At 41.8% G+C, this 23,074-nt stretch overlaps 1 protein-coding gene across 6 annotated transcripts in view; it reads left to right on the forward strand.

Annotated features, from left to right (window-relative positions):
* Window positions 1-23,074, forward strand: part of FTO (FTO alpha-ketoglutarate dependent dioxygenase) — a 423,982-nt gene that overhangs the window by 309,141 nt on the left and 91,767 nt on the right. The window contains exon 10 of one of the 6 annotated variants that reach the window (XM_059876985.1): window positions 1-23,074. This exon is cut by the window's left edge and continues 33,142 nt beyond it; it is cut by the window's right edge and continues 5,083 nt beyond it. The exons of the other annotated variants lie outside the window; for them this stretch is intronic. The gene's annotated coding sequence lies outside the window, so the exon portion shown is untranslated. 6 annotated transcript variants of the gene reach the window in all.

The following is a 23,074-nucleotide window of genomic DNA, read 5'->3' on the forward strand; positions in this document are numbered from 1 at the left end:
CTTTGTAGTCCAACTCTCACATCCATACATGACCACTGGAAAAACCATAGCTTTGACTAGATGGACCTTTATTGGCAAAGTAATGTCTCTGCTTTTTAATATGCTGTCTAGGTTGGTCATAACTTTCCTTCCAAAGAGCAATCATCTTTTAATTTCAAGGCTGCAGTCACCATCTGCAGTGATTCTGGAGCCCCCAAAAATAAAGTTTTCTGTCACTGTTTGCATTGTTTCCCCATCTATTTGCCATGAAGTGATGGTAGCAGATGCCATGATCTTAGTTTTCTGAATGTTGAATTGTAACCCCAATTTTTCACTCTCCTATTTCACTTTCATCAAGAGGCTCTTGAGTTCTTCTTCACTTTCTGCTATAAGGGTGGTGTCATCTGTGTATCTGAGGTTATTGATATTTCTCCCATCAATCTTGATTCCAGCTTGTGCTTTACCAAGCCCAGCATTTCTCATGATGTACTCTGCATATAAGTTGAATAAGCAGGGTGACAGTATACAGCTTTGATGTACTCCTTTCCTGGTTTGGAACCAGTCTGTTGTTCCATGTTGGGTTCTAACTGTTGTTTCTTGACCTGCATACAGATTTCTCAGGTATATCCATACAGTGGAATATTCTTCAGCAATAAAAAATGAAATACTAATACATGCTTACAATATGGATGAATTGTGAATTGCTAAGTGAAAGAAGCCAGTTACAAAATACCATATAATATGATTCCATTTATATGCAATGTCCAGAACTGACTAATCTGTTAAGAGACAGAAAGTAGTTTAGTGGTTGTTGGGCTGGTTTGGGCAGTACTATAAGTCACCAAAGTATCCTCTTTAAGTAGGTAAATCATATGGAATGTGAATTATATTTTAGTAAATATAATTAAGAAATGGGCTCAGAATATGTCTAATTATATTTGAGTGAGTGAGTGAAAGTCACTCAGTCATGTCCAACTCTTTGCAATCCCAGGGACTATACAGTCCATGGAATTCTCCAGGCCAGAACACTGGAGTAGGTAGCCTTTCCTTTCTCCAGGGGAATCTTCCCAACCCAGGGATTGAACCCAGGTCTCCCGCATTGCAGGCGAATTCTTTACCAGCTGAGCCACATACTTAGCATGTTGCAACTTCAGGGAAGTGATGCTATTAGATTTTTGTAAGTAAAAGCAGCAGAATTTCCCATGTTGGGTTATTCTTTGGCCATCTTGTAAATCAAATTGAAGCTGATGTTTGCTCATCATTACAATGAGCTGAGCTACTGCATAAAAGTAGAGTGTAACTATCAAGTGATTACAAAACACCCATGTTAGATACCACATGCTATTTGATGAATTAGCATCCTTAACCAAAGAGGACAGATACAAAATGGGATGTCACACATGTACATGAGAATTTTCCCATAGGCCAAATGAATACTCCTGATTTTGATACCAGGCACCAACTCTAATGTAATGAAGTTATGTAGCCTGATGATGGGGAAATTCAATGGAATGCCTTAGCATTATGGGTTATCTCCAGGCAGAACCAGATCTCTTGTCTTCACATCAAGGTAGAGAGAGGAGAATGTATATTTATATGTACATATATAATTGTTGTATTACCCTGTACTATATTATTAGTTATAGTAATAGCTATATAACATAACTGTTTTCTAAGAACTATACTAATATAGTATATATAGTACATATTACTTGTGTGTGTACTCATTTGATCCTCATGAGAGTTTTTTGAGGAAGATGTTTTTAGCATTTTAGGGATGATAAAACCTGGAGAATAGAAGTTGTGACTTGCTGTGATTACCCAACCACCTCTCACTCATGACTCAGGAGGCATTTATCAAGCAGCTACTACATACAGCCATTAAAGATGCAAAGAGAAATCAGACACAGCCACTGCCTTCAAGAACTTAAAGATCTGTGCTGTGCTTAGTCGCTCAGTCGTGTCTGACTCTTTGTGACCTCATGAACTGTACCAGTGGGGCTCCTCTGTCCATGGGGATTCTCCAAGCAAGAATACTGGAGTGAGTTGCCATGCCTTCCTCCAGGGAATCTTCCCAACCCAGAGACTGAACCCAGGTCCACTGTAGGCGGATCCTTTACCGTCTGAGCCACCAGAAACGGCCTTAATCCAAGTCTGATATCCTGTCATGAAAGTGAAAGTTGCTCAGTCTTGTCTGACTCTTTGTGACCCCATGAACTGGGGTCCATGGAATTCTCCAGGTCAGAATACTGGAGTGGCAACCCGTGGATCGAACCCAGGTCTCCTGCATTTCAGGTAGATTCTTTATCAGCCGAGCCACAAGGGAAGCCCACCAATACTGGAGTGGGTAGACGATCCCTTCTCCAGCAGATCTTCCTGATCCAGGAATCAAACCGGGGTCTCCTGCTTTGCAGGCAGATTCTTTACCATCTGAGCTACCAGGGAAGTCCTGTGCTGGAGCAGAATTCAGCTATGTCATTTCAAAGGTAGTTTTGGGGCATCTGTCTCAGGACTCAATGGCCAAGATAAATTGATACATAAATGTAAGATCACTGTGCTAATGGGAAAAGGTGTTATGGAGAACATTTCATCAAATATATGTAAGACTCTTCTTAGGAACTACTCGTTCATTATTAAGTTCTTTGATGATGCAGACCATTGCTCAAGAATCTCTCCCAGAGCATTTTATAAACATCAAGTAATTTTCATGATGGGTAGTTCCAGAAAGGGTTAAACTCAGCTTCTCTGGGACACATAATGGGAAAGTGGCTGAACATGATTTCAAAGGGATTTTTTAGGAGAGAATTCCAATTACAGAGAAGTAATTTCCCTTTCTAGCTTACTAAGCTCTCTTTCAGACTAATGCAGTTTCAAGATTCATATCCCTTCTCTCCTTATTTCAACAGATATTTTGAATATGAAAATCTTATGTCAAAACTTAGCCGAAGCCTTCATCAGGCTTTTGAAAGGCTAAGTAAGAATTCTGTTTCTAGGAATAAAAAGATTCGGATCAGAAAGATTCTTTGCTGGCTAGAGTTCCTTTTTGGAGGGTAGTTCAAGCAGTCTTTAATCATATTTTTGTTGATTATTTATTAGTTTCCCTGGGAAATCAAAGACTCGGTAACGTAAAATGTGTTTTCCTTAAGATATTTTATGAATCAGAATCCCCAGTCAAGATATAATGGAAAATACATTTCCTTTGCCGATATGGACTAATTGGGAATTAGAATACCTTTCTCTGGTGAGCGCCCCACGTGGAAATGCTAAATGACCCAACTGGCCCGATTGTACCAACCCCGGTTTCTGTACATCCAGACAAACACAGTTTGTCTCCTGCCACCCAGATGAAACTCTTATGCCGCTGCTAGAGGAAGAGAGTGCTTTGTCAGTAAATCAAAACTGCAGAGAACTAGAACTAATTTAAGTGAAAGGATAGGCTCCAGGCCAGCTGTGTGGGTAAATCCACACTGAACCAAATGGGGGGACTGTTGAAACCTAATACATGTGTATTCCAGCCATCATCAGCATAGCATCTGTGTAACGAAGCTCCTAGGGTTTGTCAGTGAGAGAAGTGTGAAGGTTGACCTCCATCCTCAACCATGTGGGGCTACCAGCCTGTGGCAGTTTGGGCCAATACCGGGCTTGCTCGTTAAAGAGCCAGCTTTGGCTAGCTTCCTAATGGAGGTGAGGGGAATTATAAAATATACTTACTTGTATACAGATCATCTTGATCAAATGAAATCAAAGGGCATTTGAGAAAAAAGTCTGTCAAAAGGGCAAGAATAGAGACTCAGACAGAAAGAAAAGACTGTGGCCACAGCGGGGAAGGAGAGGGTAGGATGAATTGAGAGAGTAGCATTGAGATATATACATTACCAAGGGTAAAATAGCTATGGAAAAACTGCCATATAGCACAGGGAGCTCAGCCTCCTGCTCTGGATGACCTAGGAGGGTGGGATGGGGTGAGAGGTGGGAGAGAGGTTCTAGAGAGTGGCTGATTCATGTTGATGTATGGCAGAAGCCAGCACAACCTTATAAGGCAATTATCCTCCAGTTAAAAATAAATTTTTGGAGAAGGAAATGGCAGCCCACTCCAGTATTCTTGCCTGGAAAATCCCATGGATCACGGAGCCTGGTAGGCTACCGTCCATGGCGTCGCAGAGTCGGACATGACTGAGCAACTTCACTTTCACTAAAAATAAATTTAAAAAGAGATTTGATGCATTTTATACTGTTGAGTGGGCTTCCCTGATAGCTCAGCTGGTAAAGAATCTGCCTGCAATGCAAGAGACCCCAGTTCGATTCCTAGGTCTGGAAGAGCCCCTGCAGAAGGGATAGGCTACCCACTCCAGTATTCTTGGGCTTCCATGGTGGCTCAGACAGTAAAGAATCCATCTGCAATGCAGGAGACCTGGGTTCGATCCCTGAGTTGGGAAGATCCCCTGGCAGAGGGCATGGCAACCCATCCCAGTATTCTTGCCTGTAGAATCCCCATGGACAGAGGAGTAAGACAGACTACAGTCCATGGGGTCACAAAGAGTTGAACACGACTGAGCGACTAAGCACAGCACAGCATACCACTGAGTCCACTATAGTTTTGGGAAACACGAGATGCACTTTCATGAAAAATGCAAAAGCAATTCAGAATAATAAAGTGTGTGTGTGTGTGTGTGTGTGTGAGTGAGTGTGACAGAGGCAAGTGGACCTTGGTAGTGAAGCGCACAACTCTGGAGTCAGTCTGAGTTCAAAGCCCACTCTGCCACTTCCTGAGAATGAGACCTGGAGCAAGTTGCTTATCCCTTCACTGTTTGGATCGTCATTTGTAAAAAGATGATAAGAGTGTCCACCTCGTAAAGTTGCTGTGAATTAATACATGTGAAGGTGTTGAAAATGCTGGCATGTTATAAGCACAACACAAATCGGTTGTTAATATTATAGAGCAGAAATCACAAACTTGAATGCTTACAACACCCAGGAGTACCAGCACAGTCATCGCGGGCAATAGAGACAGGGCGGAGTGAGAGGTGGGACAGTGTAAACTACTCACTGGAAGCACCACTTTGCACTGCACTGGATGTGACTGCTGCCTTGTATATGACCCCGTCCCATGTTGCCATATCTTCTGGTATTTCAGAGGAAGCTGAAAATCTGGGTTTTATTGAAAATCACCCAACTCTTTTCACTGCAGTTGATTTATTTTAAAACCCTCTGCAAGCCAAATAAAGCTCTGTCTGCAGGCTATGACGGAGAAGGCAATGGCACCCCACTCCAGCACTCTTGCCTGGAAAATCCCATGGATGGAGGAGCCTGGTGGGCCTCAGTCCATGGGGTCGCAAAGAGTCAGACAAGACTCAGCGACTTCACTTTCACTTTTCACTTTCATGCATTGGAGAAGGAAACGGCAACCCACTCCAGTGTTCTTGCCTGGAGAATCCCAGGGACGGGGGAGCCTTGTGGGCTGCCGTCTATGGGGTTGCACAGAGTCGGACACGACTGAAGCGACTTAGCAGCAGCAGCAGCAGCAGCAGGCTATGAGCCACCAACCAGCTCATGACCTTTTTTGTCTGATAGGGAAACATTTTAATGGAGCGTGTGGAAATCCATCTGATGAATTTATTCTCACACTATGAAACAGGTTCATTTTGATTCCAGAAATATTCAGGGGGTTTCTACTAAGTGCCCAGGCTGCAGTAGAGGCCATGACAGACAATCTGAGGAACACACACACTTTATAAGGCTTTTGAAGAGAAGGCAACACGTGGCACTCAGTAGATACTTGATAAATGTAGGTTCCAGCTCCCTTTACCATTAGTCTAGGCTTGATTCAGTAAGTGTTTGGGAGCTAACTCAGATTTCTGTGTAATAATCGTTGTGATGCAGTTAGAAGTGAATGAACCTCCAAATACTGTTGGAGAAACACTCTCCGACAGCTCTATTCCTTTTAAGTTTCCTGATTCTTCTTTGGTTCATCTTCTTAACTCTTATTTGATATCACATCAGTACTGAAGGGATTTGGGCTATGATATTTTGCAGTTATTTGCATGTTGCTCCACAAATTTTTCTTGTTTTCTTCTTTGAGAGTACGAGCTCCCTTCATGATTTCAAAGGTGTTCCATGGGACACTAATTCTGTGAGCTAAGCCACTATCATTTGGAGAGTATTATACAACCCCCTGCTCGTTCTTGGAGATTCACAAAGTATATTAGCAGAACCCGCTAAAGGCTCTCGGAGGGGAACACTGAACCCCTCCTCCTTTCTCCCCCGTTAACGCATCTGAATATGCCCGGTTTCTGATACTGTTTGACCCATTAGGGGAAAAGCTGGATTGTTCAATTACAGTTCCCGTTAGAACTGTAGTTGCCTCCAGTTTCTTCCCTATGCCAGCTTCTACAGGTAAACGTGTCTCCGAAGACTCAGGCTTTATTTTCAGTTTGAGTGTGGCAGTGGCCATCTTGTTGCTGCCTAACAATTGATTTCTAAGTTTCCTGAGGAAAGAGACTGTCATCCTGTCCTCTCCCCAGCATCAAGCTTCCGCAGGAAGCGTTTAGCAAAGGTACATTGAATGCTGTCTCAAATATATATATATGAGACATAGATAGCCACCAGCTTACCTGGTGGCTCGGTCAGTAAAGAATCTGCCGGCAGTGCTGGAGATGGCCTGCAAAACAAGAGATGGGTTCGAGCCTAGTGAGCTACAGTCCATGGAGTAGCAATGAGTCGGACACCAACCACTTTATATAGATACATGTATATCAGTCATAGGAGGTGTTAACAAGAGATGAATTCTGATAAAGAGTGGATGGGTATTCGGGGGTCCTATTTTTGTAACTTTTCTGCACTTTTGAAATGATTTCCAAACTTTAAAATTTCCTTCAATCAAATTGTGCTTTTAAACGGTGTAAATTATACCTCAGTTTAAAAAAAAAAAAAAAAGATTTCAAGGTCTAACAAGCTTGAGAGATAGGAGTAAAAGAAAGGAAAATGGAGGGTGCCCATAAAACAGGTCAAGAAAAGAGGTGGAAATTTACTGGGAGAAGAAGAACAAGTGAGCAATCAATTCTGCAGCTTGGGATTTCCCCAAAGATCAGTGCCTGATAGTGGTTTCAAGATAATATCTCCTGAGAGCCCAGCTCCCAGACTGCATTCCACCTCGGGTCTGCCCAGGCCTCCCAGCAAGCCTTGTGTTATGGTGTCTGCCAGCACATTATGTCTTCACAGGTTGCTGACTCCTCCACTCTCTGTCCACCCACTCCCCCTGCCTCCTACATACACATCTGGTGTTTCTGCTGTGAGTCCAGCCCAGTAATCTCCTCCATCATGATGTAGCTTCCTCCATGATTCAGTCACCCAGGCACACTGCTCAGCACTTCATGGCAAGACTCAACCTGACCCTTCTTTAGAGAAAGAGGAGTTCGTATCAGAGATGAAGGTTCATCTGTAAAGTGACATTTCCCACCCATCAGCCACTGAGGAACTGGAGTTTATTTTTGACCATCCCCGTGAGCTTTCTGCAGACCCTAACAGACATGGGAACACAGAGCTGTTGTCCCCATCTTTCTGAGCCTCAGTGGCTCTAGTATGTCTTTTTGTTGTAGGCAGAGTGCTCATTCTTTGGCTTTAATGTAATTCCTTCCCTTCTAGATCTTTGCGTTTGTAAATACTCAGTAAAACATACATGGGAAATCAATATGACATGCCCCAACCCAATTGTAATGGTCATAGAAAGACCATTGTAGCCTTTAAAATCAGGCCTGTTGACACTCATATTTTCACAACCAGTCCCTCTTCCTCACCTCTCGAGCTTTATGAACATGAGCGATTTAAGACGATAAGAGTCACAGGATTTTAAATAGCTTAACTCCTAGGTGTGTTTGGTATGGAAACAAAGATAACCCTGTTCAAGAGTGAATTTGTGCCTCTGGGTGAATGGCCAGGTGTTCTTTTAACTGAACCGTGAGACTAATTTCTTCCTGGCCTCTGGAAACCAGCTGAAGCAGTGGCCCAGCTGGTATATCTTCAATCTTGCATACCAACATCTTTCTCTGATTCACAGATTTCCTTTATCCCCAGCACTTCCTCTGGTATGTGCATCCCCGACAGTAAGCGATATCTCTTACTGGATTTGGGCGTTTTTAAGTCGCAAGTCTTCTGGAGCAGGGAAAAAGAAGGGTGGATGGTTACAATAGACTGTTTCCAGAGGGAACCTGCCTTTAATCTCACTCACCTCTGACTCTCCTGCATTGGATGGTCTCCACACTTACAAGGAGATGACACCGAAGTCATTGAGGATAACTTTATGAACATGACTCCTTTTAATATTTCAGTGATCTCAGAGAAAACAAAGTTAACCTAGATCCAGTTGTAATATCCTTGACTAGGAGTGTAAAACAACAAGAAAAGTATGCCGATGGTTATCTAAAGAAGAAATTTCTTTTGGAAATTTTCCAAGAACTTTCAGTTGCAGAGCACAGCCTTTGTTATTAATTGACTCACTTTCTTTTTTTTATTGGACTGTAGTTGATTAACAGCGTTGTGTTAGTTTGGGGTATACCCCAAAGTGATTCAGTTATATGTGTATCTATTCTTTTTCAGATTCGTTTCCCATTTAGGTTGTTATAGGGTACTGAGTAGAGTTTCCTGTGCTGTATGGTAGGTCCTTGTTGGTTATCTGTTTTAAATGTTGCAGTATGTACATGTCAGTCCCCAACCCCCAATCTGTCCCTTCCCCCTCTCTCATACTCCCCTACCCCAGTAACCATGGGTCATTCTCTAAATCTGTGTTAGCTGACTCACTTTCAATGATTTGGGATTTGGAGAGCCCTAGGGATTTACTTGGTGACTCACTGAGTAAAACTTGATATTGCGAAAGCAGAAGTCTATACCTGATATTCTGGTGATTCTCAGAATACCAGATCATATCCATAATTTATTTCTCCCAAATAACTGTGACATATAAGATTCTCCATGCACTAGCAAGGGTATTTGAAAGTCATAAGTTAAGTGATAGAAGACCTGTGGTGACTTGAAGCACGCCCACTGTCGGCAGCGTGTGCCTGTAGACACTTCTACTATGCTCTGTATCCTATATTGCTCACAGTTATTTGAAAGGAATTGCAGTTTCCTTTGCTACTGATAGATGGGCTTTGGTTTTCAAGAGGCTGTAGTGTTTCAGTTGAAGCTCTGTCTCTGTTAGAGAGGAAATTTACAGGGGTTCCCCAACGTGAGCTGCAACAGGAGGCAACCTGAAAAACCTCCTTCAGTCCTGTGTGCGTGTGAGGATCTTGGTCCATTAAACCAAGTCATCACTCCTACGGCTCACCTGGAGAATGCTGTTCTCGTTGGCCCGAGTCTAGCTTGCCTGAAGTGTGTGCCATAAGATGTGAGAGGTTTTCGGGCATTTTATCTTTTAATTTTTGAAAATGTTTGTGTATTTATTTTAGCTGCACTGAGTCTTCGTTGCTGCACATGGGCTTTCTCTAGTTGGGGCAAGTGGGGGCTACTCTTCATCATGGTGCACAGGCTCCTCCTTGCAGTGGCTTCTCTCGTGGCGCGTGGGTGCTAGGGCACACAGGCTTCAGTAGTTGCGGTGCATGGGTTCAGTAAGTTGGGCACCCTGGCTTAGTGGGTGGCATGTGGGACCTTCCCGGGCCAGGGATCAAACCCACGTCCCCTGCATTGGCAGGCAGATTCTTAACCCTTGGACCACCAGGGAAGTCCTGCCGGGTTATCAGCCATTTTTAAATGAAGAGAGGTGTCCTGGTTATTTCAACGGCAGAGTGCCTTGAACTGGACGTTGTCAGATGTCTCCATGTTACAGAAACAATGAGGTTTCATGTAAAGTAGTATAGCAATGTTCACTCCTAAGACTGTACGTTCCTTGTTCTGTTTACACAGAGTCGTGTTTTACCGCAGTTCTTTACACTCAGTGACAAGAGATTCATTTTCAAAAAGGAATTTCCTGTGACTAATAATAAAATAATAGAGACTTGCCTGGAGGTCCAGTGGTTAAGACTTCGCCTTCCAATGCAGGGGGTGTGAGTTCAATCCCTGATCGAGGAACTAAGATCCCATATTCCTCTCGGCCAAAAAACCAAAACATAAAACAGAAACAATATTGTAATAAATTCAATAAAGTCTTTTAAAATGGTCCACATTAAAAAAAATTAATAATAAAGTAATAAAGCTGTATCCATAGTAGAAGGGACTGGGACCAGAGCAGAAAGTCTGGACTAGCTTTTGAAAAAAAAAGATTTAAAGATGTTAAGACTTTGGAATAAGTCAACTTAAAATATAACATGAGTAATGATAACAATCATATTTCTTGGTTGCTTATCGTATGCCAAATCCTATGCTACACGATTGTGTAGATGGTTAAATTTCATCTTTACAAGACTCTCCGAAGCAGGTGCTTTGTTATCCCTATTTGCCTGATAAGAAAGGTGAGATGTCACCCCGTGACTGAGGGTGTGACGGCATCCAGCAGGGAAGGAAAACAGGCTTCCAGCTCACATGGTTGGCCTTAGAGCGCTTGCTCTTGGCTGTTTTTTTTTTTTTTTTTATCTTACCTCATATATCATCTCTTCCTGCAGCAGAGGTCACACACGAAGAGCCAGGAGGCCAAGTCTGGCCTCAGGTAACAGCAGTGGAGCTCCTGAGCTATGGAGCAATTACTGTGTGTCAGGATTGTTTTATGTACCTTCTTTTATTCCTTCATTTTATCCTCAAAACAACTCCATGAAGTAGGCAGCGGTTACTATCCCCATTTACATGTGAGGAGAAGTGACATTCAGATTAAGTAATGTATCCCAAATGTTGGCACAGCTAACATGCAACTCCAGACAGTCTGGTCCCAGAATCCATCCTTTTAACTGTTTTGTTAAAAAAAAAAAAAAAAAATGCAGTTGCTTGCCAACACTTTTTTAATAAAATTTTTTTAAATTGAGGTATAGTTGATATATAATTTGTGATAGTTTCAGGTGAGGCATACACCGAAGTGATTCAGTTATGCATGTATTTTTTTCCTTCAAATTCTTTTCCCTTACAGGTGGTGGTTGTCGTTATTTAGTCGCTAAGTCATGTCCAACTTCTGCAATCCTATGAACTGTAGCCCTCCAGGTTCCTCTGTCCATGGGATTTTCCAGGCAAGAAAAACCCACTGGAGTGGGTTGCCATTTCCTTCTCCAAGAGATCTTCCCAACCCAGGGATCAAAGCCTCTTCTCTTTCATTTGCTGCCTTGGTAGACGGATTCTTTACCACTGAGCCACCAGAGAAGCCCCCATTATAGGTTATTACAGAATATAGTTTATTCTGTTATTACAGACGTGTGCTTTACAGTAGGTCCTTATTGGTTATCTATTTTATATATAGTGGTGTATATATTGGGGCTTCCCAGGTGGTTCTAGGTTCCCAGATGGTTCCCAGGTTCGATCCCTGGATTGGGAAGATCCTCTGGAGGAGGGTATGGCAACCCACTCCAGTATTCTTTTTTTTTTTTTTTTTTAATTTATTTATTTATTTTAATTGGAGGATAATTACAGTATCGTAGTGGTTTTTGCTATACATCAACATGAATCAGCCATGGGTGCTCATGTGTCCCCCCATCCTGAACTCCCCTCCCATCCCTCTGGGGATGGGGTGGGGAGAGAGCACCAGCTTGTCCCAGAGCACCTGCTTTAAGTGCCTTGCTTCATGCATGAAACTTGCACTGGTCATCTATTTTACATATGGTAATATACATGTTTCAATGTTATTCTGTCAAATCATCCTACCCTCGCCTTCTCCCACATAGTCCAAAAGTCTCTTCTTTACATCTGTGCCTCTTTTGCTGTCTTCCACATAGGGTCTTTGTTACTGTCTTTCTAAATTCCATATATATGTGTTAATATACTATATTGGTGTTTCTCTTTCTGACTTACTTCACTCCGTATAATAAGCTCCAGTTTCTTCGACCTCATTAGAACTGACTCAGACGCATTCTTTTTTTATAGCTGAGTAATAGTCCATTGTGTATGTATGTACCACAACTTCCTTATCCATTCATCTGCCGAAAGACATCTAGGTTGCTTCCATGTCCTAGCTATTGTAAACAGTGCTACAGTGAACACGGGGGTAAGTGTCTCTTTCGATTCTGATTTCTTCCATCCCACTCCAGTATTCTTGCCTGGAGAATCCTATGGACAGAGGAGCCTGGCGGGCTACAGTTCATGGAGTCACAAAGAGTCAGACTCATCTGAAGTGACTTAGTACGCATGCACACACAATGTGTATATGTTTCCCAAACTCATAATTTATCCCTTGCTCTGTACCCTGTTCTCCTTTGGGTACCATACATTTGTTTTCTGTGTCAGTGGGTCTGTTTTATATATAAGTTTATTTGTGTCTTTTTTAAAGATTCCACATATAAGTGATATAATGATACTTGTCTTTTTCTTTCTGACTTACTTCACTTAGTATGATCATTTCTAGGTCTCTCCACGTTGCTGCAAGTGGCATTATTTCATTCTTTTTTTTCTTTTTTCTGATGTGGACCATTTTAAAAATCTTTATTGAATTTGTTACAGTATTACTTCTGTTTTTATGTTTTGGTTTTTCGGCCCTGAGTTTTGTGGCATCTTAGCTCCCTGACAAGGGATCCAACCCCTGCCCTGGCAGGTGAAGTCTGAACCACTGGGCTGCCAGGGAGGTCTCGCCTTCTTTTTTTATGGTTGAGTAATATTTCATTGTATAAATAAACCACATCTCCTGTATCCATTCATCTGTAGATGGGCATTTAGGTTGTTTCCATGTCTCGTCTATTGTAAATAGTGCTGCTCTGAACATTGAGGTGCATGCATTTTTTAAAATTAGCGTTTTCTGCAGATCTATGCGGCAGGAGTGGGATTGCTGGATCATATGGTAGCTTTGTTTTTAGTTTCTTAAGGAACATCCATACTGTTCTCAATAGCAGCTGCACTAGTTTACATTCCTACCCACAGTGTAGGAGGGTTCCCTTTTCTCCACTCTGGCACTTATTACTTGTAGACCTTTTCATATTTGTTTGCCAACATTTTAAAACCAAGTCGACTTCCCTTTTAAAAATTAAGAAGAACAGATGATTGGACAGTACTGGTCCCCTTCCACCTGGCGACAATCACTTGGCAGCAGTGGGTAGCTGCCTGTTGTACAGGGAACAAACATCTCTTACCTGGTTGGCACTGCCCCCTCACTTTGACTGTGTTTACTCTTTGGTCGCCCACCTGGCGTGGGCTTCTTATCTTGCAATTCCAATCTGTGATCTCCCTAGTACTGGAGCTTCCTCTGCAGCAGCCTAAATGGCTTTTATTGCAGCACAAGGTATTCCATTCATTTCCCCCAAAGAGCAACAAACTCCTCCTCCCTGCCTTCCTCCCCATCTTCTTCCCCCAGTTCCTGCAGGTCTAGTGTTTGTGCACAATCAGTTGGGGAGCATGTGAGGTTTATAACATTTTCTGTCTGCCGGGTCAGTGGCACTCTGGTGCTCGGTTGGCAGTAACCAAGGTGGTAACAGCATCTCCAGGCTTTGGCACACAGCTTGGTAGGTTCTTGTGTGACACAGAGATTCCCGGCCTCTGTACATGTCAGAGCAAAATGCAACTCTTAACATCCAGACATGCAGAGAAAGATTTTGGCAGGTATCTGCCTCCTTCTCAAACTGGAGATTTAAATATTTTAAAAGGGCTTTTCCAAGAGCTCAGTCTCGATTATTTGTTTCATGTCGAGCCCAACCAGTGCATTATTGGTAAGATAATGAGTGGCATTCACCCAAGGGTAATCCTTTCAGGGATTTTGATGATGCAGTAAATCATGAGTGTAAAGCCTGAGTGGTTTATGCCATTAAAACCTCAAGATAGAATTAGACTTGTAATCACCACTTGCCCATGTTTTGTCATTTATGATAATTATGGTAGTAATAATCCATGTATTGTTGAGAAGTAGCAGTCAGAAGCATCCATCAATTTTTTATCGACACCAAATCAAGTTGATACTTCATCTTTGCTGCAAAAATGTAGATTGCACCAATTAGTCTAAAGAAATTGGGCAGTCATTAGCAATGAAGTCAGCAGTTAATCTACAGGACATTTCTGGTCCCTCTGATGCCAACAATCCCTCTTAATTATGTGGAATATCGTGAGCGTCTTTGGGAGTCTGTCAATAGTGCCATTGTTGGCTTAGAACTAGAAGAAGCATCTATGTCCCTGCATTTTATTGTTTTTTTAAAAATGCCCTAATGCTTCCCAGTTCCCACCTTGTACCCTTTTGCGCTTCTGGGCAAATTTATTCTGAAGCAGAACACTCAAAACAAAGCAGTTGGAATTTTTTTTCTCTTATTTAGAAATAGGAATTTTCCCCCAATGGGCTGCTTTCAGTGATGTGTGCTAGCTCACTGTCCCATACTTCTTAACTATTCTTGTTACCCAATGAAATAATCATCTCTAAAAAAAAAAAAAAGGAAAGGAAGGAAGGAAGGAAGAAAAAGGAAGCCAGAATTTAAAGGAGAAAAATCCAACTAGTTGTGAAGAAATCCTGGGGCTAATGAGCTTTCTGCATCTGCCTCAAGTCTTTTCCCCAGGCTAGCCCCATCTCCCTCTCAGACATTTTCAATCAGCGTTCCCCACAAATTGTATTAAGCAGCTGAATAATAGAGGGTAGAAATTTCAAATATATATATATATATATATTTTGTATTTAGGGAATTTGGAAACGAAAGAACAGGAAAAAGCAACTCATTCCTAATGTCCTACCATGGCACCAACTCTCTGACCATTTTCATAGGTTTTATTTCGAGCTCGTAAACCTTTGTAACATGTTGAGCTTTATTGTTGTTGATTTAGTGTTATTATTATTATAATCTTTTCTTTTCCTCTTATAAATATTTTTCACTTTACTAACAGTTTTAATCATCATTTTTAATGGATGCATAATACTCTATTAAAAATATGTCTCTGTGTTTTAGATTATTTCCTTGAGAGAAATTGTTCAAAATGAAATACTAGATCAAAATTTATAAGCTTCTTTATGACTCTTGATATATATTGACAAACTGCTTTCCAAAAGGATTATACCAATTAAAAAGAAAACAAACCCCACCAGTAATATATGCAGATGCCAGTTGAGTTTTAGTAAATGAGATTTAAATTCAGATGTGTTGTTAGGCTTGTAGCTAAGCTAAAAATATAAATGCTAGTTTCCTTAATGGACAGATGGATACGGTATCAAATTGTGCTCTGACTCAAGTTGGCTTAAACAAGGCCTAGTATTATCTCACATTACAGGAAGTTCAGAAGTAGGACAGCTGTAGGTTGATACGATCATAGGTCCCATGATGTCACTGAATACCTGGATTCCTGTCTTGTAAGCTCTGCAATTGTAACCTTTACCCTTATGCAGGCTTCCTTCATGTTCCAAATGGCTGCAGCTGCTCCAGGCATCACATCCAGATGCAGAAGCAGCAACAGTGGAAACAGATCAACTCTTCTAGTGTCTCCTTCTCTAGAGTGAGAAAATCGTTACAAGAACTCCCAGTTGACCTTCCCTCTGGTCTCATTGCCCAGGTCCGGGTCGGCTCTCTCCTCCTAAAGCAAGGACTGGCAAGGGAAGTGGAAACACCATTATTGGCTTTATTAACCAGGACTTCCTCCTGAGCCAGCACTGGAGTCCATTTCCTCTGAATATTGAACACATGAATAAAATAGAGGTTCTGTTAGCGAGGAATAAGAAGGAAATGGTTGCCGGGGAGGTAACCAGCAGTGCCTCCCACAGTCACCATGCTTTTCTTTCTTCAGTCTCTGGCGCACTCTCAGGACCATTTAAAATTCTTTAGTAACAGTTCATGCATCTAATGAATATATGCAAAATACATGCAAGCACTTGGTTTGGCCCGTTCTGGGCAGACACTTGTAGGTCCTCACGTAGGCTGATCACTCTCCGTTATTTCCTTTACATTTTTCTAAAAACTGACTTCAGTGCTGGGCCCCTAAGACGGAAACCAGGAACTCCTCTATTTTTATATACCTTCGGTGCTGAGGGTCTCCTTAGGGGGAAGAGGTAGAAGTTGGAGGATTTTCTGTTTGGTAGAGATTTGACATCTAGTAATGCTATGGTCAGGGCTGCTGCTGAGATTGAAGGTTTACAGCCTGATGAAACAAGCCTGCTGTCCAGGCTGAATCACCTGGGCTCTGTGCATCTGATTCTACTGCGCAGCATTTCAGTCCTGATGAGCACCTCCAGGAAAAGACCAGGAAAGAAGAAGGGGATTGAGGAATTCACGTCAGTCACATACTTTTCATCTCCTTGTAGGAATGGCTGAAATTCCTGCCTCAAAGAGTATTCTGAAAAGAATGTACTTTATTTCTACACATATTTCCCCACTAGTGGCACAGATTATTTAGGAACATTATAATTTAGGGTAAAATAAGTAAGAAAAACATTTTTTAAGGCTACAACAGAGGAAAAAAAAATCCATGTGTCTCCTGATTGAATAAACCAATTGTTGTTTAGTCACTAAGTCATGTCCGACTCTTTAGTGACCCTGTGGACTATAGCCCACCAGGCTTTCCTGTCCATGGGATTCCCCAGGCAAGAATACTGGAGTGGGTTGCCATTTCCTTCTCCAGGGGATCTTCCTGACCCAGGGATTGAACCCGTATCTCCTGAGTTTGCAGGCAGATTCTTTACCACTGAGCCACCAGGGAAGTGAAGAAACCAACCTAGACACCGTATGCCTCAGAAATTCAGTACTATTTTGCATTTTGTATGGCAGCTCACTCTGGTCCTGCCTGGAGAATCCCATAGACAGAGGAGCCTGGCAGGCTACAGTCCACAGAGTTGCAAAGAGTCAGACACAACTGAAGCAGTTTAGCACACAGCGCATATGCGGTTGGGTCTTATGATACACATGTTGACTCTGTGTCAGTGCAGGACTTGCAAATACTCTTTGGCACCAGGATACTAAAGGTGATCTTGGGTCAGAGCTGCTAGCTCCTACACCCAGGTACGTGGGGCTCCGAAGTTACCCATTTCCTAGCATGCCGTGATGGAGTCATTGAGTCCGTTGTTTTTTTAGGAGTGGGGATTTAAAAAAAAAAAAAAGGGAAAAGAAACCCCACCTACTATTTTCTTGTGCTTTCTATTTTACAGTTTCCAAAGGATTTTTACAACATAATTACATGTCCTAATTATGAGATTACATACATTTCCACCACTTACATAATCAGGCGTAATTATACCAACTCCTTGGACAGACAATGGTAAAAATACTTGACGCAAAAATGACACAACAAAATGCTGTTTCAGAAAGACTTTGGGAGTGTATGCTCCCCAGTCCCTCAACAGAGGCGGATCAAGATGACTGGGATAGCCTTCAAGTAGCTGTTAGAGCTTTTCTAGGTTACGACACCTGCAATAACTCGTGTAGCCCTCCTAAAGTTAACCTTTGAGGGAGCTGGTGGAGTTCTGGAAGTTCTGGTTTGGTCTCCTTCTTGGCCTCACCTTCTGTCCCTCTTTCGCTTGCCATTTCCATCTTTTCTCCCCTTCCCTCCCTTCTCTCCTCTTCCCCTACCCACTTCCTCTCATTTAGGGGCCAGGACAAGGGTTTGGAACTGTAGGCTAATGGGGGAGAAATGGCATAGATCCCTGGGGCTTTACCTCCCACAAAAGGGATCCATGGATGAAAATACTTTAAGGCACTGGCTTAGAAGAGAGAATGCGGTCCTTAAAATCTTCTAACTTACTCCTCAGAAGGTAGACTGGATATAAGGTCAAGGCCCGTTGGGTTTCACAACCTTTTTTTTTTTTTAGCATGGTATCATTGTTCTATAGGAGATTAAAAAAGGTAGAGCGAGGGCAAGCAGACTACAACGTATGTATTAAAATTAGGAGTCTTTGAAATGAAGAATGGTATTACAGACAATTCCTTAGAAACAGCATGCTAGTTTATTAGAATTGTTTTTTTCATCACTGATAACAAAATATATTGAAAGGGTGATTGTTTTCCAACTCAACTCCTTCCCCTCCTATTTTTTTTTTTTCCAAGAAAAAATTCTAAGCAGAAGGTTTTTAAATAGATGTTTAAAGCCTTTTTTTTTTTAAAGAGGGGAGGATAGGGTTATTGTTATATTCTAGAACTTTTCCATCATTCACCTATTGAATTTTTGTATTAAAAAATAAAATACAGTTCCTAATCACTACCCTGAGTTTACAGTTCAGAACAGTTTGGGGACTGGCTCATGACTTTCTCTTAGGGACAGTATCTCTTAGGTGTACTGCCTATAGTCCATCTGGAGCAAATTAGAGAGTGAAAGGATGGAGTTGCCACTGTTTCTGATTGGTTACGGTAGTATTGGGGGGAAAAAAAAATTGACTTGCCCTGCTCTGGGAAGAAAGATGGATAAAATGCTCTTTGAACACACCAGGCTTTTTTTTTTTCTTCTTCTTCTTCAGTGTCGGTACAGAAGGGTTGCATTTATATTTGGCTTTCCAGACCTGTCTCTTGACCTTCTAATTACTTTATTTGAAACAGCACTGAGGGTATAATAAACCTGGAGGTTGCCTCTCCTTTGCTTTATCATAAATTAAAGCTGCCGGTTGGTCGAGGTGAAAGTGAAGGCAGAATGTTCATTACCGCACAAGTGACGGCTTGTCAATAGCAGGGCTTTTTAGTTTGTTCTAGTCAGCACTTGCTGTGCATTCTGTTGGACCACTGGGAAATAAATACAACAAGATTATACATTTGGAATACCACAAGAGTTCACCAGGAAAAAAACACACAAATGATGAATTATACACTCGGTAGAAAGTGACATGCTATCTTGTGCTATTAACAACCACAGATAATTGCAACGAATTGTAATTGCAGTTTGCAACTTACAGTACAGTGTGTCCGACATCAATCTTAATAGTGAACAAAGCAATTTATATTAAAACTTAATTCACTTGGTAACTTTCAGCTGTATACACGGGAGCTAACAGATGTAGCTTTTCAGAAAGTTCAAAGGCATTTGAAACGTGGCAAGAAATGCTAATGCAGTAAGCCTTGGAGAAATATTGCATTACTCCTTGTAATGAAAACAAATGTATGTCATTATCTCCCAGTTTGTGTTTATTTAATAAAATATGCAGTTTGCACATTGGTGAATTCAGTGTTTCTGAATGGATGTAGAATGCTGTTCTATTTGGAATCAGAGACCAAATAGGACTGGCAATTATGCGTCTAGTATAAATAGTCTGCCTTACTATTTTAGTAGCATTCACCTTAATGCTTCGGTGGATTTTGTATGAGGTGTAACAGCAGACTGGCGTAACTTTATTCATGACTTTCCTTAGATTGGATGTCTTTGAAGCAAGAAAGGGAGATCTCCTGGAATTACTTAAGAGAACAAGCATATTTGTTTTGTGAGCTTGACTGATGGCCGGTAGAGCAGTTGAGTGAAATCTCTAAACTGATTAGGGCTTTAGTTCAAATAATCTTCTACCTTTTTCATTAATTTATTCCTTAATGCTATTTTGCTGCTCTTCTACCAAGGATAATAATCTCACACTCGCTGACCTCCATGAGTGGATGACCTGGAGCCCATAACTAATCTTATTTACTCTCCTGACCAGCCGAACTTCATTTACCTTGACTGGATAAAGAGCCTTGCGTGGCTAAGCCTCCCCTCCTTCGAAGCATTCTAGTTAATCTACAGTGAAGGGGTGACGATAGACTTTCCCAGTCAAGATCCAGAAGCATCTAAGGGCAGTGGAAACTTGGTGCCTTTCCTCCTTCTTTCTTCAAAGCATTTTTCCTGTGTCATTTTTCATCCTTCCTGAGATTTTAAAAATGATAGAGAAGAACTCAGTGGGGTGGAGGCGCAGCGAAGAGGGGACATAGCCACAGTCTCACTGTCGTAACATAACCATTTTCATTTTGAAAGTCAGTTTCCAGCTGTGGGCTGTGTGAATGTGAGTACAGTGTTGAATTTAGATGTCACCACTGAATACATCTAATTTTGTGTTCTGCTTTTTTAAATACCAGTGTTTCCTGTGTTGCTGGATAATTTAATAGTTGTGTATTTTCATAATGATGCTAATAATCCATTAAGGTTCAACAGTGTATTTTATTTACTCATTCCCCATTATTGGAAAGTTGGGTTACTTCCACTGTTAAGAATAATGATGTGATAAAAATCTCTTTAGGTGTTTTCTTTGTTTAGATTGTCTACCTGGAGTATAGTATTAGAAGTGTACTTGTTAAGTAAAAGATATAAATGTGTGTGTGGCTTTTTGCCTTACATGACCAAAATAGCTTCCTGGACTAGTTATGGTAGGTTATGTTACCACCAGCAGTGTAGGAAGAATATACAGTTTTATCACAGCAGTACTGAGGTTTATCCTGCTTCTTCCATGTACAAACTAAATGATGTTGGCTAAGTAAATTAACCTCCCTGCCTCATCTGAATCTCATTATTCCCCATCTGAATAAAAGGGATAATAATAGTGCTTGCTTCGTGGATTATTATGAGTATTATATAACTTTATATATGTCAAGTTTTGGGGACAGGAAGCACTCAATAAAGATTACTTTTTATCAATATTACTGTGATTCTTACTAAATTTACACTTTTCTCCTAATTTAATATCACCTTCTATTTAAGCTGCAGTTTTTAAAGCAAATGTCATAATCCATAATGAGCAGACTTATCTCATTATCCGTAGTCATATGATCCATAATCAGCAACTTCTGTCCTTTTTCAATGAAAAAGTTAAATTGCTTAGGCCATGAGCCGTCAGGAAGACCTTCTAATGGGGTGAATATTCTGTCCGTAAAGGAGAGGTTTTTGGAAGCTCCCTCTCTTAATTTGTCATAATAAAATGCCTCTTGTGCCAGAACACTCTAAATGGGCCTTGAAGCTGCAGGGTTAGGGCGCACTCATTCTGCAATTCTCACATTCAGTGAGAACCCAAGTTCCCTACCTGTGTATAGGTATTGGGCTGTGCGGTAAATCATGTCGGGTGTCTGCTGGTTTTTCAATAAGACAAAGAACAGGTTTCCTGGGTCCCTTAATTTTGGAAATTCGATTTCAAATTTATTCGAAGAAAAACCGGAACGAATCTTCTTATCTCATGGGATGATTTTGTTGCAGAGCATCTGCCGCCTCTTACTGAGCCCTGAGTACAGTGCTTCCCAAAGCAGGGAGTCAGAGCAGCTTGCCCTGCCTGACCATAGAACCCCTGCTTAGACTCGGCTGGGCATTACCCACCCCAGGCAGAGACTGGAAATCACTTTTCCCTGAGACAGTCTTTTAAGCAAAAGAAAGGTGGCTGCTTCATAGTTCCCTTCTGAGGATAATTTCTGAGTTAGAATGCTTTGATGGCAAGCAACAGAAACAAATGCTGGTTAACTTAAGTCCAAAAACAAAAGGGCAGGAGAGAAAGGTTATTTTTATAAAAGGCTATGGGGTGGTTTACAGTACCTGTGAAAAATGACTCAGATGGGAGAAGAAACCTGTCGTTTCTAGGATCCAGGCAGCAGGGAAGTGTGTACACTCAATAATAAGAGGGAATAAGCTCTGCTCCACTCAAGAATCAAAATCTGATGGGGCCCAGGGCTTCCCTGGTGGCTCCGTGGTAAAGAACCTGCCTGCCAATGCAGAAGACATGGGTTTGATCCCTGGTCGGGGAAGATCCCACATGCCGTGGAGCAACTAAGCCTGCGTACCACAGCTACTGAGCCCGTGTGCCGCAACCGCTGACGCCTGCATGCCCTAGGCCTGTGCTCCACAACAAGAGAAGCCCCCGCAATGAGAAGCCCTCCACTGCAGCTAGAGAGTAGACCCCCCAGCTCACCTCAACTAGAGAAAAGCCTGCACAGCAGCGAAGACCCAGCACAGCCAAAAATAAATAAATAAAATTAGAAAGAAACAAATTTGCAATCTTTAAACAAACAAACAAAAAAGTAAGGGGACCCAGCCTGAATCTTGTGCCTAGTTCTCGGCTAGGGGAGGCGCAGTCACCCTGAGGGCAGTCCCGCTAAGTCCCACTACTGGGGGAAACAATTTCCCGAAAGAAAATTGGAGTCATGTTACTAGAAGGAGTTATAAGAAAAAGAAATGGAGACTGCACAGCTGAAAATAACAAATATTTACTGAACTTTTAAGATTGTATTACTATAGTAATTCCTCCACACTAATGATTAGAAAAGCAACTGAATGATCATGGACATTGTGAAGTATTTGGACAACCCAGTAGCTATTGCCTATGACATTAGAGACAAACGTAACTCATTTTTATTACTCATTATGACATTGAGGACCCACATAATCAGGTATTTTGTAGGAGAAATATCTCATATTTGGCTATAAATATTGCAGATCTGAAAGACAGTGTCTTCAACCTTATGGAGATTTATATTTCCTTCATGTGCAAGGAATCCACAAAGACTAGGACCCTTATGGACGCCTCACAACATTACCAGTGTTCAGAGCTCCTTCAGTCTTTCCACTCTGTCAAACTTTTGACATGGGTTCTATCTTAAGGTTTACTTCATGATCACAATAGAACTGCTCCAGCTCTTAACATCTCATCTACATTCCAGGTAGGAAGAAGAAAGAAAGAGGGGAAGGTAAATGTGCCTGACAATGGAGTCACCCCTCTACTCAATCCCCATTTTAAGGAACTTCCCCGGGAGCCCTTACCTAGGGGCAAAGAACCTGCCTACGAATGCAGGAGATGTTAAGACACTCAGGTTCCATCCCTGGGTAGAGAAGATCCCCTGCAAGAGGGCACGATAACCCACTCCAGTATTCTTGCCTGAACAATTCCATGGACGGAGGAGCTACTGGTGGGCTACCATCCATAGGGTCGCAAAGAATCGGACACGACTGAAGTGACTTAGTTGTTGTTCAGTCACTCAGTCGTGTCTGACTCTTTGTGACCCCATGGACTGCAGCACACCAGGCTTCCTGTCCTTCACCATCTCCTGGAGCTTTGCTCAAACTTATGTCCATTGAGTTGGTGAAGCCATCCAACCATCTCGTCCTCTGTCGTCCCCTTCTCCTCCTTAGCACACAACAATCTCCCTCTAGAGTCCATTAGTCAAAA

This window comes from Bos taurus, chromosome 18 (genome assembly GCF_002263795.3).
Source record: "Bos taurus isolate L1 Dominette 01449 registration number 42190680 breed Hereford chromosome 18, ARS-UCD2.0, whole genome shotgun sequence".
Taxonomy (NCBI): Eukaryota; Metazoa; Chordata; class Mammalia; order Artiodactyla; family Bovidae; genus Bos; species Bos taurus.